The sequence below is a fragment of the Peromyscus eremicus genome, chromosome 15 (assembly GCF_949786415.1).
Source record: "Peromyscus eremicus chromosome 15, PerEre_H2_v1, whole genome shotgun sequence".
Taxonomy (NCBI): Eukaryota; Metazoa; Chordata; class Mammalia; order Rodentia; family Cricetidae; genus Peromyscus; species Peromyscus eremicus.
The window spans coordinates 86778500-86794183 of NC_081431.1; positions in this window are offsets into that span (position 1 = coordinate 86778500).

Sequence of the window (15684 nt, forward strand, 5' to 3'; positions counted from 1 at the left end):
CCTATTTTCCTTCTTCAGGAACTCCCTCCAACCTAACTTTAAAACCAGATTCTTACAGGTCCCAAGGAAGAACTCCGTATTATGACAGTACAGGAATATTAGCGAAGAAAAGAACAAGTCTGTCAGAATGAAGAAGCTCGTAGAGCCATCCCCCTCTGTCACCACTACTGTTCCTTAGAAACACAAGCACCTGGATGCATCACTTCACCCATTGCTGGGAGAACTGAGTGCCTTGGGCATGTAAGATTCCAGCTAGGTGGCTTTGCAAGGTTCAGTGTCCCATGCTCCAAAGCCAAGCCACAGTGAGTAGTGTCTCTGTAACCCACTAAGATTCTCAGTTTGGAAGGTGACCCTGCCACAGGTCAGGGTTCTACACTGGCTCTGCTCTTCCTGGCTGTGCTCTTCACTGGGATTCCCTTTACCACTCTGTTTGCTCACAGCCATTCTCCTTCTTTCCTCCCTCTTCTCCACCTTCTCTCTGTTTCTTTGGGACAAGGTTTTCATGCATTTCAAACTAGCTTAAACTTGCTATGTGGCTGAGTATGACCTTAAAACTCTACCTCCATCTTCCAAATGTTGAGACTGCACATATGCATGGCTGTGTCTGGCTTCACTGCTATTTTTCAATGGGTGACACAGGATGGTCAGGTCTGGAATTACCTCTATTTCTAAACTTCCAAGTCTCAGGTTTTGAAGTAGAGGAAACTCTCTGAATTTTGGCTTGCATTTCTCATCCTGGGAGGAATGATGCTTCTTTGCTCGGCTGTCAGCCATCAGCCAAAGCAATGTGGACAAAACTCACAGGTTTCTGTTACTGCTGCCTTCAGAATATTTCTTACTTTAAAAGACAGGCCTTTAATGATTGATATCAAATCTCATCACACAACATATTCAATTAGCAGGCACTTATCAAATGCTCGGATTATATTAACACAGGCACTCACAGATTTTGATCTTCCCTCAAGGATGTACAGTTGACAGGCATATGATTAAGTGAAGTATGTTACAAAAGGCAATAATTAGAACAGTGAATTTTAAATGGGAGGGGTGGGTTTGAAATAGGTTCACTGGGAAAGCTCTATGGAGGCAGTAGATTTGCACAGTGTGGTAAGTCAGATTCTAATTTAATAAATATTTACTGATCAGATACTAAATCATAGACATGTTCATGTGCATTGTCTTTTTCACTGAGAAAGAGAATTTATATGTAGACATACTGTACATGGAAAGGAGAAACAATTCCTTAAAACCCAAAGATTCCCCAAACACTATGGGCTTTCCTTTATAACACTGTGCCCAGGAGTTTGGCATAATTGCTTGTTCAAATATGAATGGAATTTCAAGGGGTGAAATTGTATTTTCCAAAAAACTAGATACTCTGGAGAGCTCCTTTAGCCTTCCTGGTTAAGAGGGTTCACTTAGACCTTTGGATTGTTTAATTTCCTTCTCTACTGTTTCTGGGGTCTTTGGCTTGAATTGATGAAGATTTACTTAAATTCTAACCAACTTATGGGCTAGCAATTTACACCGATTACACAAGGAAGGAGGAGAAACTGTCAGAGACACAGGGCAAGTCTGCGATTTTCATTTGTAAAGGTGTGGGCCACAGCATGGACTTCACAATGAAATGCAAGAATGTTGTTAAATGCAAATCTCAGGCAGACACAGGTCTTGAGGCAGCACAGACTTCAAGTAAACTGGAGGTTTGAATCATACATTCTTAAGTTCAGTGACTTTGGGCAAATTACTTAACATCTTGAGTTTCCACTTCCTAATCTGCAAAACTGTGATAACACTCTCTGTCTTCTGATAAACATTAAGTGAGGTCAACCAGTAAAATACAGTTTAGTGCCTCATTTAGCAGACTTTCAACACATGCTTGCTTCTCCCTTATCAGTCTTTGAAACTGTACACTGCCTCATATCTATTCCTGATATAGATAATTTGCAACAAATACCAAGGATTCAAGAGATTATTTAGATTAAAGCAACCGTTTCTATTAGGATTTCATTCTTGGGGAAAGTTGTTACATAATTATAGTGGATAGAATTTTGCCCAAATTGTGGTACTCAGAGCATTGAGGGAGGACAGCTTGGCAAAGCTTCTGTTATTATGATAAAATGTTGACTGCTGCTCTGCCCCATGCAGCCACCGTGCACCCACAACACTTCCTGTTGCTTTAAAAGTTATTTCTGAGATCTTGGCAATAGTAACACTATAATCAACACAGATCCATTAACCGGCTCTCAAGGCCCTTAGGACCGAGGCCTATGCTTCTGCCTGTTCCATATATCCTATGGTGAAAGGCTAAAGACACCTATTAGTGCTGGAATGCCACACAGTTACAGGACACACTTGTATATTTTAACTCAAAAGGCTCAGGGCTGACACTTTTAACTTTCTATTTACAAGTTTGCCAAGATCCTGCTATCCTCTTGCACATGACTGAAAATACTTGTATTTTCATCCAGCCTTATGCCAATGACTGTCCATAAAGGTCATGGGCTTTCAGAGAAGGTCACAAATATTATAGGAAATTTCTATTTACCTGTAACTTATCAGATCAGCTATTTGGTATTTCCCACTTTCATGGTAATAAGAGAAAGACCAAGTTCTCACTGAATCTGAATACTGAGGCTTTGGTAGACACGAGAGAATGCTGATTAGTGGGTTGGTATCACTCGATGTTCTAGGCTGGGTGTCCATAGGAGTGGTGGGAGTGTTGCATGTGGAGGTGTAAACTTCAGTAACTTTCCTCCGACTCAACAATTCTGTCTTTCATCCACCCTGTACTCATCATTAAGAGCAGGGCTGTTACAGATGAAAGAGATTGTCTCCATGGTAAATGAAAATGGTTCTTGAAATTAAGTTGGAAAGTTTGCTGAAGAGCTGCTGCCTTTAGGGGTGAATCTGCAAAGAGTTCATGCAAATTTTGTCATCTGGATGATGCCTGAAATTAAAGAACAATGAAAAACAGAGGAAAAGAAGACAGTAGCATGGGCAGGAGTGTTTGTAGAGTACATTTCCAGGTGTCCCAAATCTTCCTAAGCTTGAAAAAAAAAAAAACTGATCTAGGGTGTGACAGATTCTCCTTGTTACACAAATCTTTGACATCTAGTAAGCACTCAGTCCATGGTTATGAATCAAAATTAAGTCTAATCTGGGGGGTTGTATAAGATGGAATATAAAGACAGTATTTGAGAATGTCACTTACCTTGTCATCTTCATACAATCACTGCCTAATCCAGCCATTGTCCATCCCTTCAATTTTCATGTGAACAAGCACAGCACTTCTTCCACCCCCCCAGTCAGGAATGACAGAATGTCTCAGTTGAGAGGAATCACAATTCCCTCTATCTAAATCCTTAATGCTGCCGATAATGAGGCAGAAGTCCAGTAAGGTCTTTGAAAACATGTTAATCCAGATTCCCTGGTGGCTATTACGGTGATCAGGCTCTAGCCTTCATCATTGCTGATCTAGACCTCGGGTTTGGAAGTTAGTTTGCCTAACTCTACCCATTATGGCACGTGTGCAATCTTTCTCCTCTCACAGTAAACCTTCCCAGTCTTGTATTGCCATGTCACAGATGAAACACACACAAAGATGGAATTATAGAAACTGCGCAGGAAGGAGGGAGACACACGTGTTTGGAATAGGGGTGGATTTTCTCTTTTCTCTTTGCCACTTCTTTTAGCACTAAACTTTTACGGCTTGTGAAATTAGGTGGCTGTGCTCTAACTTCCATAAAGAGATTATTGACTGAAGGAGATTAGCCTGAACTCTTCAATGGTGTTTTTAGCCTCCAGAGAAAAGATCTGCGAGGTGAGGTGACATTGGAATGCAGAGAGAGAGAGAGAGAGAGAGAGAGAGAGAGAGAGAGAGAGAGAGAGAGAGAGCGCTCTATATTTAAAACCCAGAAGCACATCTTTGGGTCTACCACACACAAACAATACCCTATGAACTTCCCATAAACAACTGTGATATTGGCTGGTACAGAAGAGTTAGGCTCTGCTGATTTTGACTCTGCTTTGGTTCTGAGTGTCAATCTAGTGGAAGTACCAGAAATTCACAAAAGTTTCTTTTTCTCTTTCTGACAGCAGAAAGAGCCAGTGTTTAGGAGAAACCCACCAATCAGAATCCCCAGGGAGTTGTACCCATTTGTATTCTAATATGGTGTGTCTATTCATTAATCATCATGACTTGCCTTACAAGTTGCTTTTTTGGTCTCAATAAGTTTGCAACAGTCCTTTTGTCTTCATTGCTTCTGGCATAATGACTAGGTAGTGAGGAAGGTGTGTGCCCGAGATCCAATGCATGTGGAAATCGAAGTTGCCTAACCTATTCACAGCACATGATGACCAACAAATTGGTTTCATATGCAACACCTTCAGATTTTCCCGGAGGAGAGTCCATGTCTCAGAGAAATGAAGCAACTTTTCTTAAACCGTTGTCAATGAGTTTTGAAGTTAATTTTAAGAATGACATCCAAGATCACCAACTAATAAATATAAACAGAATGCTGTATTAAAAAGTAACAATTTTGCAACTGTTATTGTTATAACTTAAATGAGAATCATTAAAGGGTACTAAACTTCAGAAATGTTTTAAGGATATTTATTTGAAACGTTTCCTTATAATTTATACAGTAAAAGGGGCAATAAGTACTTAAAGTGGATATCACCAGTTAGATGACCAAAGGCAAGAAGACTAGTCACAGAGGCAATGTGTGACATGGCACGGTCACAGTGCTTTGTAAAGGCACAGAGCAACATACATGTCATTTTTGCCCAAAATATATAACCTGGATGCAATCATGTAGAAATGTAAAAGGTCCAACTCGGCTGTTTTATATAATACCTGGCTGTACCCTGCTAAAAGTCTTGAGTCAAGAAAGGTAGGGAATTTTCTCCAGATTAGAAGACAAAAGAGAGATGGCTATAAAATGGAGCCCACAATCCTGGACTCAATAATGGACTGAGAAAGAGGAATTTAAACAGCATTTGGGGGCAACTAAGGAAAGTGGAATATGTACTGTGAACTCTATTAACTGCCCAGATTTCAATAATTGGGCTATGTTTATATAATGGAACTTCCTTTTTTTCCTTAGGAGATGTGCAACATACTTAGAGGTAAAGGCACAATATATTAACCTAATTCACTAACAGTTCTCATACACATGCATGTGTGCCCACGTGTATTAGGGAGACAATTATAAAGCGAAAGAGACAAAACGTCAATGACTGGTAAATCTAGATAAAGTTACGTAGTAGTTTTTTGTAATATTCTTGCAACATTTGAAATTAGGTCTTGATACAGATTTTAAAAATGAAGCAAAAGTTCTCTCAGGAAAGTCCTAAAGAAAAATAGATTCTTGATTTGACAAAGTAAAAATCTAGATTTGTAAATAAATAACAATAAATTTGAAGACCAAATGATAGAAATGAGAGAACAGTCAAAACAGGACCCACAGTTAAAATGTATGTCATCAGAAGCTTGTGTAAGTCAATAAAAAACACAAGCTAATTCAACTATTAAAAGTGGCACTGGATTAAAAAAACAGTAGGACATAAAACCTAATGTTAATGAATATGGAGTGATATTAATTTATAACCAATGAAGGAAACACAAATTAAAACAAGAGGGATTCTATTCTTTATCACTTCAGCCAATGTTAGCAGAATTGAGATGGGGGAAATTGTCTTTTACGCCCAAGAAGGAAGCAAGGAATGATTAATACTTCCACCTGTCTCCACTCCCTGCCTGCCCCACCCAGAGACTACTGTTTCGTTGGGCAGAAGCTGATCTCCACAGGACTGAGCCAATCATTGTCACTCTCTGGGAAGCTTTGTGTGCTGAAAACACTATGTGTGCTTCACCATTGTGCATAAATAGTATTTCACGCACTCCTTACAATGATGTTGTTTTCATATTATTCATGTTTCGTCAGTGTAGACTCTCAGAAGCAATGGCAATGACAGGGAAAAGGTGACAATTCTCCACTTAGTTCTGGGAGCATTGGTTGGATATTTAGACAAAAACACAGCTTAAAATCCCTACCTCATGTCATAGACCAAAGTAAATACTTTAACTTATTGTTTCAGTCAGGGCCTTACTACATGGTTCAGAATAGCCTGGAACTTACCACATAGTCCAAGTTTGGCTTTAAGGTCATGATCCTTTTGCCTCTGCCTCTGAAGTATTCACTATGCCTGACTCCAAAATGAATTCTTGGTAGACTTAAAAAAGAGAAAAATAAAATCTAGAAGATATAAATAAAACAACGATTTGTTCTCTCAAAGGGAGAGACTTTATCAATATAAAATAATAAAAGAAATAATCAAAGAAAGATTGAAATTTGCTACCATGAATATATGTTTGTCAGAATTGATGAGCACATATTCATATCACAGACTCATTGCCGGATATTTTTTTGGCTCAAGTGAGACCCTGTTGAAGAACTTGTGTGCAGAGGCTCACAGGTTCATAACTGTGTCTTCTGTTTCTCTGTAAGCAGACATTTTATATCCTGACTGCCCAGTCCCAAATAATTGACTCAGAGGCTGAATATGAATTATAAATGATTGGCCAGTAGCTCAGGCTTATTACTAACTAAATGTAAGAACATTTTAAGTTAACCCATATTCCTTATTTACACTCTGTCACATGGTAGTAACTTTAGTAACATGGCACATTCATCTCCTGCTCTGTCTGTGTCTGCCTGTTAGCTCTCTGACTCTGCCCTTCCTCTTCCCAGAATTCTCCTAGTCTGACTCTCATGCTCAATCTTTTCCTGCCCATCTATCAGCCAATCAGCTTTTTATTAGCAAATGAGAGTAATATATATTTATAGTATAGAAAAGGATTGTTTCAAAGCATTTCTCCCAATAAGCAACATGTTCCTCCAGGAAAGAAATATGATCTTGGCATTTTGTATCTGTTAACACTTTATTAATTCTGCTTTCTGTTTTGACTGATTGAATAAATAAAAGAACGATATGCAGGTGTGACCAAAGGAAAATAGTAGAAAGGCGCAGCAGGCAGGCTCATCATCTGACAAAACCGTGCAGTTTTAATGATAGAGATCAGCATGTAATGCTTGAAAGATAATTTGATTGACTGACATCTACACCCACATTTCTAAGTTCACCAGGAATGTGAATGCATTGTACTGGTATATCCAGAAAATTGTTACTTGCAGGTTGTTATTTGGGAGATTAAAACAAACCAAAGAGTTTCGATTTTTCTAAGGGATCAATTGCAAATGACTAAATTTTAACAATTGAAGTAAATATCATATAGGAAGCTTATTGGCATGGTTAAAACTCATGCAGAGTGGTAACATTTATCAATTTACACTTGACAAATAATAATATATTGTTATTTAATATGGTAAGTTTCTTTTGTATTTAGATATGAAATTGAGAGCATGAGGGAACAGTTTGTGTGAGTGGAAAGTGAGTGAGGACATTGTGATTAATTGGGAAACTCATTGACAGTTTTCCATTATAAATTGAAATTCCACAAATTTTAACTTTGGGCTTGTCTTCTTAACTTCCAGAATCACCACCTTAGCATATGCTCAATGATTATTTGTTTACTTATAACTGAAAATAAAAATAACATGAAGTCAGACATGGTGCTGCTTGCCAATAATCCCAGCTAGGGAGTCTGAGTCAGGAAGATTGTAAGTTCAAGGAGACTCTTTCTCAAAAAAAAAAAAAGAAAGAGATAGATATGAAAATATAATGTCCACTTGGATGGTCTTCAGGCATCTGGACATCTACTGGAAGTTTGGATCTGCTTCCAGCAACATGTCTAAAATGTTCTGAAGGAAACTGATTTATTAAGATATAATTCTCATAGGAGAAAATTCACTTTGATATGTATAATGCATTTCAAGAGTTGTGCAAACACTACTATAATCAAGTTTAGAACTTCATCACCCTCCAAAGTACTCACTTCACAGTCCCCACTCTACTGCTTCAATTCTGGAAACATTAAGCGGTTACATTTCTCTCTGGTTTTTGCCTATGCTGGACATTTATGCCACTAGAATAATAGAATATATACCTCCATTTTGTGGCTTGCTTTTTTCACTTAGCACAGTGTTTTCATGGCTCATCCATTCATACTGTGTCCTATATATTTAAAGCTGAGTAACATTCCATTGTATGGATAGAACATATTTTTTCTTATATATTTGTCAGTTGGTGGATGTTTTAGTTACTCTTACTTTTTGGCTATTGTCAGTAATCCTGCTATGACCACTCATATGTAAGGTATTTTTTATAGTTGACATGTGCTTTCCTTTCTCTTAAGTATGTCCCTATGAACAAAAGTGTTGGGTCTCATAGGAACTTTATATTCAGCATTTGAAGAAAATGCTAGAGTGTTTTCAGTCCCAGTAGCTGTGCATGAGGGCCCCAGCAGCACGACATCTCTGCCAAACGCGTTACTGTTTCTCTTTTTGATTACTGCCATGTCAGCAGGTATAAAGTGATACCTCATTGTGGTTTTGCTTTGTATTCCCCAACAGTGAGTGATCTGGACATTTTAAATGGAGCCATTAGTCATTTTCATATTTCCTTTAGAAAGATTTATACTGAAATTATTTTCCCCATTTTTGAGTTGGGTTGCTGTAGGAGGTATTTCTACATTCTGGACACAAGTGTTTAATTGAAGATAAAACTCACATGTGTCTTTTCCTTTTGTGGACTGTCTTTTCAATTTCTTTATAGTGTCTTCTATAGAACAAAAGTTGTAAGTTTTGATGAATTCCAGTTATCTTTCAGTTTCAAATCATATTTAACAAACCACACCACTCATCCCAGGACCATAAAGTCTTACCTTTATAATTTCTTTAGAAATATCTTAAGGTTAAATTTTGTTCTTTTGGGGCTGGTAAGGTGGCTCCTTGGATAAAAAGCTTGTGGCCAATGCTAACCACCTGAATCTGATGGATGCTCCATGAGCCATATAGTAGAGTGAGGTAACTGACTCCCTCAATTGTATTTTGAGTTCCACACATATGCCTGGCAATACAAGCCCACACATGTATGAGCATATAATAAAGCAAAATGTAATGAAATAAATTTTGGCTCTTACATGTAAGAAGTCATTGTTTGATTTTGAGTTAATTTCTGTGCATAGTGTCAGGGAGAACCCACCTTTTTTCTTTTGTATGTGTAATCTAGACAGCAAGGATGGCTATATGGCTAGAAAGAGAATTAAGAATCCAGTAGTAAATCTTGCAGTTATGGTCAGTTGTTTTCAACAAGGGTGTACAGAGAATTCAGTGGGGGAAAGAACAGCTTTCCAGTGAGAGGCTTCGGGACAATAGTTGTGGATTTTATTATTCTTAAGGATAAACAAATCAATTTTTTGAAGGTTCAACTTTTTATTTTTTAATTGAAAAAATGTCGTACAATGTATTATGATCAAGCTTTTCCCTTCCTCTAACACCTTCCAGACCCTCCTCACATTCCTACCCACCCAACTCCATGCCCTTTTGTTTTCTCTCTTTAAACAAAACAAACAAGCAAGCAAACAAAAAACAACCAATCAAACAAACAAGAAAAGCCCACAAGAAACTCCTGTCTGCTTGTCTGTCTGTCTCTCTCATACACACAAACTCAAAAAAGCAGTAAAATTAAAAACCATGCTGTATAAGCAAAAGACCAATTAAGACAAAAAAAAAATGCCCAAACAAAGCAATATGAGACAAAAACTCTACAAAAACAGCATTGAGTTTGTTTTCTGTGGCTGTCTACTGCTGGGCAGGGGCCGCCATGAAGGGTGGTTGATGCACCAGGGGGATTCCACTGGGGAAGACTAAGTTCTCTTTGCAGTCAGGTGTCAGTTGCAGATAGATCTTGATCAGGAGCGGGAGCCTGTGTCCTCTTCCCCTTTCAGCTCTGGACCCCGTCCGGCTTGAACCTCTGCAGGTCTTTGTGTGCTGCTGCTGCAGTCTCTGTGAGCTCATTATGTATCGGTCCTGTTTTATATGAAGGACACTGTTTAGTCACCTATTTCCACAGGCTCTTACATATTTACCCTTCCTCTTCTGCATAGCTCTGCCAGCACTGGGGAGGGATTTGATGGAGCCATCCCATTTATGTCTGAATGCTCCAAGGTCTCTCATTCTCTGCACATTATCCAGTTGTGGGTCTCTGTGTTAGTCCCCATCTACTGGAGCAAGCTTCTCTGATGATGGGTGACTGAAGCACTGATCTATGGGTATGGCAGAATTTCATGAAGAATCGTTTTATTGTTATGTTACTTTCACAGAATGACAATATTTGTTTGTTTTTTTTTCTAGGCCCATGGCTTATCCATCTTCATGTTCTCTGTTACTGGAGCAAAATCAAGCATAGGTTACGTCTCATGGAGTGGGTCTTAAATACAATCAGACAGTGGTTGGTTAAGCTCAAAATATTTGAACCCTGTTTTACCAGCACTTTTTGCAGGCAGATCACTGTTGTAGACTGCAGGGTTTGTGCCTGGGCTGGTGCTTACCTTTCTTTTCTGGTGGCATGCAAAGTATATTCTAGTACCATCAACACGAGTCAGTGGGGTAAAGCCTCTAGATAGGCACTAGCTCAACTTCTCTGTGTTCAGAGAGTTATGTAGGTGTTGTCTTCAGCAATAGGGCCTTACTATCAATTTACGGAGAGCAACCAATAGCCTTGGAAATAGCCTGAGATGTTTGAGAGTTGCCATGGGGTCACTTTGGCTAACAATTCAACTAGATGTAACCAATTCCTGGCACTGGAGGTTTCACTTGGTGGTGAAGGATGTCTAATTGGAGGTATTGTCCCCCATTATTTGGTGGCTCTATTTCGATTTCTTTTATATATGTGGCTCTCAGTGTCAGTTGTCCCACTCCCTATCGTCTCTGTTACCTCTGTCTCCATCCCCTTCCACATTTAATACTCCCATTCCATTCTCCCTTGTCTCCATAACTGTATATTCTATTTCCCCTTCCTTGGGGGAATCCATCCCTCCTCCCCTCCCCCAGTCTCTTACTAGGTACCTAACCTCTGTGGTTATACAGATTGTAAAAGCATGCACATTGAAGGCTTAAAGCTAACATCCACATACAAGATACAATATTTGTCTCTTTGGGTCTGGGTTACCTCATTCAGGATTTTTTTCTAGATCCACCAATTACCTGTGAATTACAACTTCAAAAAAAAAAAAAAAGAAATAACTTTATATTACTGAAGCATAATAACATGATGATGTGACAAATAAATGAACAAGAAGAGAATTAACAGCATGGATTTAATTTTGACTAGTAAATAAAAGCCTAATTGGCATGAGGGACCATGGAATGTGAGGACAAAGCTTGAGAGCAAAGATGAACAGCACTGGGACAGTTGAGCTACATGAAATGCATCCTTAAGTACAACTCCAGCAAATTAAACTCAATGGGCCACACAGGAAGAAGACAGGAAGGCAGGAGGGGCACCCCTGGAGTGGGAAGAGGAGGAGAAAGGGGATGAGGGAGGGGCAGGGGTGAACATAACTACAATTCCTTATGTAAATGCATGAAACTGTCAAGCAGTGAAAATTATCTTTTGCTCTGAGACATTTAAAATGAACTATGACTAAAGAAGACTAGAATTCTGACCCCATAGTAATCAGGAAATCGAAAGAGAAGAAACACAAAGTTTCAAAAGTGGGGCTTCTACAAGAGTTTTCTGGTCATCTGGTCCCTGTGCACAGCAGAACAGGCAGTTTCTAGAATCCAAAGAGAACCATGTGAAACAAGTGAGAAAAGTTCCAGGATGTCTTAAGTCAGAACGGAATTTGAAAGGTAGACGAGTCAGGCTCTTACACACTCAGAGAACACATGTGGAAACATGATAGGTGGATGAGTCAGGCTCTTACACACTCAGAGAACACATGTGGAAACATGATTAGGTGGATGAGTCAGGCTGTTACACACTCACAGAACACATGTGGAAACATGATAGGTGGATGAGTCAGGCTCTTACACACTCAGAGAACACGTGGAAACATGATAGATGGATGAGTCAGGCTGTTACACACTCAGGGAACACATGTGGAAACATGATAGGTGGATGAGTCAGGCTGTTACACACTCAGACATGATAAGGTCATCATTTGCCTTATGAAGGAAGTGGTGGCTCACTAATACTCCGAGAATTTGTGAAGAGCAAATTAAAAAATGTGTGTGTGTGTGTGTGTGTGTGTGTGTGTGTGTGTGTGTGTACAGCTTGTGGAGTCAGTTTTCTTCTAACATGTGGGCTCTGGCAACTCAGGTCAGAAGGCTTGGAGGCAAGTGCCTTTACCAGCAGAGCCATTTAAGTGGTCCCTAAGTTCATTTTGTGATGAAGGTTGGTTGAATTTTTGAACAGAGAATGAAATTCATCTTGACTCTGGCGAGGCAGCTGACCATGGATTTCATTACAACATGGGGAACAAAACTGATGATGTGCTTCTCTTGACTGGCTTGTCACCAATTTCACATGTGGCCATTCTTGCGACATTCAGTTCTGCTATTTGTTCCTTCTTTGGTAGTGTGCAAATCTGGAGGGAGTGTGTTTTGAGTGCTACTTTGTCTATTTCCTTCGCCCTGTGGTTTGAAGAAGCAGAAGAGCTCATGAGTTTGTCCGGAGTTACAGGTTCAACGACACAGGATGTGACATGACCACAAAGCTTCAGGATTTTCCTCCAGATGTCATGATGCCTCCTTAGAGTTTAGAAATGATTAATGGACTGAATGAGTTCACATGTGAACATTCCCCTTGTCTGGATTTTTATGCATAACCACAGGGTCTTAGCTTCACCGATGGCTGCTTTGAGCTAAGCTTTCCTTGGAAGTCCAAGTTAACTGGATTCAATTTCATAGGACTGAATGGTTCCGGCCAACACTTAAACTGGCCATCTGCCTGGTTCTCTATGAGAACTGGGGACCCACGCTCCCCAATCTCTGGGGCCATTTCTTCTCTCCACGCACTGCTTCTTCCTTATAATCCTGAGCCTTCTCCAGGCTCCAGTGACCCCCAGCAGTAGCCACAGGCATGTTCCCTCCAAAGGCTCAGTCAGGGCAGATGAAAGTTCATAAATTAAAAAGCAAGAGCACTGTCTTTATTCCTGTGTAGTTTCCAGCAAGCCTGAAAATGATCTTAAAAACAAAGCCACACCTAACTTGAAAAATGAACAACTTGTCTTATGGAGTTACATTTTTAGGCTATATATTTGTAATTCTTTTTTTTTTTCTTTTGAGACAGGGTTTCTCCATGTAGCTTTGCGCCTTTCCTGGAACTCACTTGGTAGCCCAGGCTGGCCTCGAACTCACAGAGATCCGCCTGGCTCTGCCTCCCAAGTGCTGGGATTAAAGGCGTGCGCCACCACCGCCCGGCTTATTTGTAATTCTTAATCTTTTTTCTTTTTGAATAGCTAAAAAAAACCTCTGTTAAAAATAAAAGAATTTTTAACACAAAAAATTTTAAAAAAAGTTTAGTTAAAACAGAACAACAGTATGCACAAAGGCATCAGCCTTCAACACACACATATGTATATTATATTATATTATATTATATTATATTATATTATATTATATTATATTATATTATATTACATTACATTACATTACATTACATTATATTATATTATATTATATTATATTATATTATTATTATATGACAACAACATATATAAGCCCTGGGATGTACAATGTGTCACTAAGCCTTGGTAACTCTTATCTCCAGAAGGAATGAAAGGAAGACTCTTGGACATGGGAGAGCAGAGGAGGTGGGATAGATCTATGTCAAGAACTACTGTTTGTCCTTCTAGCATTCCCCTCCATTGCCCAGGCACACTCCACTTTCTACTTTCAAATAAAAGGCCATCAACATCCCGTCGTTCTATCTGGGTCTTTACATTGATTTCTGGAGTAGTTTTTCTAATATGAGTTACATTCTTAAGCACCCAAGGAGACTGGGGTTGTGGGGTGACCACTCTCCCAGAAGCCATCAGGCTGGGGAGGATAACAAGGCATGCATGAGAGAGAGGATGTGCTGTGTGGACCAACTCCACATATGCTGAGTCTTTTCAGTTCCCATTTAATGCACTACATTTGGAGAATCTTCCTAGGTGTTTAAAATAGCCCCCCATCCCCACCCCCAACCCCTTCCTGAAGCCAGGGCTTGTACTCCGGAGAAGCTCAGCACAAGGATATGGGGAATTGCAATCCTCTGAGAGTCACAGGGAGGCTCCAAGTTGTCTTTGTTCCCTTAAGAATACCCAGAAAATTAGGTGGTTACACCCTGTCCCCACCCCACAGTGACAGACAAGTTGGAAGAATTCTTACACCCTGACTTGAAGGAACCATAGACTGTCTAAGCAGTTTCTTGTCTACTTGAGTAGATCAATAATTTATGTTACAGGAGACACAGAGCCGTTTCCTTCCTCTGTTGAGGATTTCCCTCCGGAGGCGAATCATCCAGTCTCTGTTTTAGGGAGAAAGGCTGGCTTAAATAAAGTCATTAGAACAGCACACTTTTCCATGCACTGAGGTGGGGTTGCCCCACAGTACCCTTTGATGAAACACTTTGGTTTAAAAATGTCCATGAACTGTGTTCAGTAATTCACCATCCACACATCTGTGCAGAGAGAGGAGAGCATTTGAGATTTAGAACAGGTTAACAATAAAAGATTTAAATGACACCATTCATGGAAATTTGGAAGCCGCCTTAATGTTAAATCAAGAGATGGATGAATAATTTATAAGTAGTTCTTCTAACTAGAATTTCAAGATAAGGGAAAATGTTTAGATTGAAGTATCAAATGAAAAATGGACATAAACCACAAATGTAATCTGAGCTCAACTATGTAAAAAGAGCACATAGTGAAGAGAAAATGATGGATTTTCTGGACTTGTAAATTACCCTTATTTTTTTCATCATTTTTTTTCAAATAACATCATTATTCAAAATTCACTGATACTCTACTATCCCCTATTATTTTTAATGTATCCTTATCCAAAATTTTATGACGTTTATAGCTATCTTATTGGTTATATTATTATTCTATGGTTTAAACCTGTTTAATGACACTTGCTTTTAATTTGAGACTGATGCATTAGTTGAAGTACTTTTGCATCTCATGTTCTCTGATTACAGGCACCTATGGGGATTTTATCATGTCTTAGAGGATAGATAATGATGAACTGGACTATGTTGTTCTCAGTTTGGGCAAAGAGCCTTTTTTTTTGAAAGCCAGTGGTGGAACTTTATTTCTACACTAGAAGCCAGACCAAATGACCTCAAATATCTTGAAGCCCTCCAAGGATGTTATTATCCTTAACAAAATAGGAACTGTATTGAAAAAGAGCCAATGCTTAATGTTGCTAGATAGTATTGGCTGAGTCGTGCAGGAGAATGAATCCATCTGTTGTGGCCTTACTGACAAAGGGGAGACACCAGGGAAAGAGGGGGCCACAGATGGAAAAATTGTGTCAGAGGGACAAGAAATGGAGGAGATGAGGAAGAAAGACTTGAAGACAGGGAGCTGGGGCAAGAAAGGAAGGAGGAGAGGTTTTGCCTATTGTTTATGTTCTGTTTGAGATGCCAGAAGAAAAATTGTCCTAGACAGCTGTGGATCTGTGGTTATGATTAAGTAGGTAACAGAAGCACTGAGGAGAGAAGTTGACC